Raw genomic sequence first — 3,852 nt, 5'->3', positions numbered from 1 at the left:
GCCCCAGTCTATGCTAACACCTTTATGTGCAAGTTTGAGCGGACCTACGTACTAGACATACCAGAATGGTCGAGTAAGATCATCATGTGAAAGCGATTCATAGATGACATCTTTGGGATATGGTGTGGTACATCAGAGAAACTAACAGCATTTTTTAATTATCTGAATGCAGTACACCAGAGCATCAAATTTACCATGGAAATACGAGCTCCCTCCCTCCATTTCTTAGATGTCTGCTTGGAAATCAAGGACAACAACATCACCACAAATGTTTACCACAAGCCAGCAGATGTAAATAATCTTTTACATTTAACAAGCTTTCTCCCCAAATCGATGCGAGACAGTCTACCTTACAGTCAAATCTTGAGGCTCAAGAGGATCATTTCGGACCCAGCAGGTCTAGACATAGAATGTACCAAACTACTGGACAAATTTGAAAAAAAGGATACCCACCTTCTGTGCTAGAAGAAGCTAAATCAAGATCCTTAAATATGAGTAAAGAACATCTACTGACGCCCAAGATTAAGGACAAGACAACACCACTACTTTGCACATCGAAATATTCCAGGCAAAGTTTTCAAGTTGGCAGGGTAATAAAGAAACATTGGAGTACTTTACAAAGTGACCCACTGCTCAAAAGATTGTTTCCAAAGTCACCCATGATGGCTTTCAAGAGAGGTATGAATCTAAGAGACAAATTGGTTAGAGCAGAGAAAATTCCTAAAGATAAACAATTGTTATTGAGCACTAGGAGGAAGGGCACCTACCCCTGCTTAAGTTGCTCGAATTGTAACAATGCAATCAAGGGAGAAACAGTGACACACCCACAAACAGGCAAGAAGCACAAACTCAGAGATTTTGCCACTTGCACCTCTGTAGGCGCTATTTATGCCATTAAATGTCCCTGTGGGAAACTCTATGTGGGTCAAACTACAAGACAAGTTAAAGACAGAATTAATGAACATAAATCTAACATCAGATGTAAGAATGTTAAATCTCCACTAGCTAGACACTTCACAGATCATCACCACTCAGTAGCCAAGATCAAATTCCAAATCTTGGAAATAGTGAAGAAACCCTACAGAGGAGGCGATTACCACTCGATCGTCTCCAGCAGAGAAAAATATTGGATTCATCTTCTGGACACCCTCAATCGCAAGGGACTTAATGAGGAATTTTCCTTGAGGTGCTTCATGTAGCACATTAGTGATCACCCTGATTAATACACAACCTACACTTATCTAGGTGATATTTGTCATCTTAAATGATATTACAAAGCCTTGATACAATCTCAACAGGGGAATGGGAGGTGGAACACCTGTTAAATTAACCAGAGTCCGGGACTTGTCTCACCGGCCCACCCCAACACTCTTTTTTGGAAATGTTGAAAGAGTTATCCATGACATGTTAGATCAACCTTACAGAACGAACGGGAATACATGGTGGAATCCCTGTTAATTCAAGAAAAGTCCGGGCTCTGTTTAACCGGCCCACCACAGTATAGACCTAATACAGGAACTGTTATTACTGTTTGTTAGCTCTATAATAATTGGAAATTATCAATTTGTAGGGACCACTATCAATTCAGCATTTAAATACAACCATGGCAACCAGCACTCAGACCAGACCAAGGAGGAATTAATGTATTAAGGAAACGTGACACTAGAAGAGCCGTGGTCTCATACACTCTCTACAGAGACGCTATTTATGTGCGTCTACTGTTCTCCATTACATTACCTTATTTTCTTTAGCTACCTCTCACAGGAATATACACTTTAAATCTATTATCTGCACCAGATATAGAGTAATCTAGGTTGACTAATCCAAACCACAATCTGCTTGACATATATTCACCATTCCAATATGGCGCTTCTCATTCTCGATGATCCTCTCTACGGGGACTTCCTGGTAAGTCTGTCTTCGATGTCCACCATTTCGCTGTCCAAAACGCATGTAGGTCTTTGCCGATGGACCCTTCTTTAGCATTTCCAGTTACCTAGGCGACCACTACACTTCGTTCTGAGGATAGCCCGACACAGAGCGCTGGCAGCATCTCCTGTCATACCGCGCGCTCGATGACATTGCCTCGCGCATTTCAGCGCGTTCCGAGAGACAACCTACACGCCAAGCCTGTGGTGTTTCAGGTAAGAGTGCTCCTGCACTGACACCCCTCACTCCCGAGGAACTCTTCAACATGAGCCCCTCCCGTAACTCTCTGTCTAATAAGATTTTATACCTTTGATCCTTGCAGAGAATTGAGATTTTTTTCAGACACACTGGACCCCAGCATTGATGGACCCCTTCAACGCATAGATTGCATTGTGTATGACAATATTTTCCAGATATACTGGACCCTAGTTTTGAGGGACCCCTTCAACGGATAGACTGCATTGTGCATTGACTATTAGCTACAAGATTAATCTACTCAGAAGGGTGAGTTCACAGACTATATTTATTTCCACAACTCTGCGACAATTGTTTATTATATCTTCTCTCACATTTCTAAGCGTTCCACCTTGGCTGTTTAATTTATTTTCTTGCATTTAACCCTCAGATGCCCTCCACCTGTAGACAGAGTCCTGTCCTCTTAGTTGTATGTCACAACGTATATGCAAATCTTTGAGGTGACTTCACCATACATAGGATATTATTATAGGCTCCAAGAGGTGTGATCCTATTAATCAGATGTCCTCTAATTTACACACAAATATAGCGCCTAGATGGGCGTTCTTTGGTGATATATATATAGTATCAAAAATCTAACCCTATTTTTTTAATCTTACAGGAACCTGTAGAGTGAGAATAGAGAATGTCCTCATCTATCGTCTGAAATGTTGTGGAGGGATTAAGATTTCTTTTTCATAGAAGGAACAGTTTCTGAGTATCATCAAGGTACTTTACTTTATGCTCTTACTCAAACTACCATGCATGATCAGAGGGTAGATTATTTCATAACGACACCCTTGTGATTCCATTGGTCATTCTTTATCTTCTTACTTGCTAGCAATCATTCTTTAACCACTGTAGAGAGAGGCCTTTTAGGGATCATATATACAATTACACACTCTGTGTGACAGAGTAGTAGTGGCTTTACATTAGCTACTTATAAACCTAGGTTTTTCTTGAATGCTGACCATGTAAATGCTGAATTGATTTTGCCATTCACAATGACATTGCTTTAGGTTTGTGTAGACAGGGGTGGTCACTATGGACTGTTAATCTCTTTGATGTACTGGATAAAGACTAAGACCATCCTTTGATATAATTGTTAAACAACATTATTTTTGCTTTTCAGTTCTAAATTTGGCTCTTGAAGAAGAGAATGGATTCTCAAAACACGTCAGCCATTTTAATTCTTTATTTATCTACAAAATCCTTTGTTCCTTTGTGTTGATTTTCTGCATCGAAGAATCTAATATTAAAGAAATCAAATAAATAATTGCCTTTTTTATGAAGACAGTGTTTTGAAGGCCATATGTTTAAGATACATTCATTGAATAACAATATTTCGATATGAATAATTATTGAACCGTTACACAACAAACTGGAGATATTATTTACAGTATTCCTGAATCCTTGTAAAGATCCTGCATTTTAGGCTCATGTCAGCCACTATTGTTTATAAATACAGATGTCAGAAGTTTGTCAAAGGCAATCACCAGAAGAATATTTCCATGGATGTCATTGATAATCATCCTGATCAATCAGCATTTATACCTGGACAGGCGAACATGCTAGCTGCGGTTGGACAGCCCTAGAAGGAGGCAATGGTGGCCTTGGATTTCAATAAAGAATTTGACTCAGTGTCCTGTGTTTACCTGAGGAGACTTCTAAAGAGGATTGGCATGGAGA

The sequence above is a fragment of the Ambystoma mexicanum genome, chromosome 5q (genome assembly GCF_040938575.1).
Source record: "Ambystoma mexicanum isolate Mex_15411 chromosome 5q, UKY_AmexF1_1, whole genome shotgun sequence".
In the NCBI taxonomy this organism is placed as follows: Eukaryota; Metazoa; Chordata; class Amphibia; order Caudata; family Ambystomatidae; genus Ambystoma; species Ambystoma mexicanum.
This window is presented reverse-complemented; position numbering follows the sequence as displayed.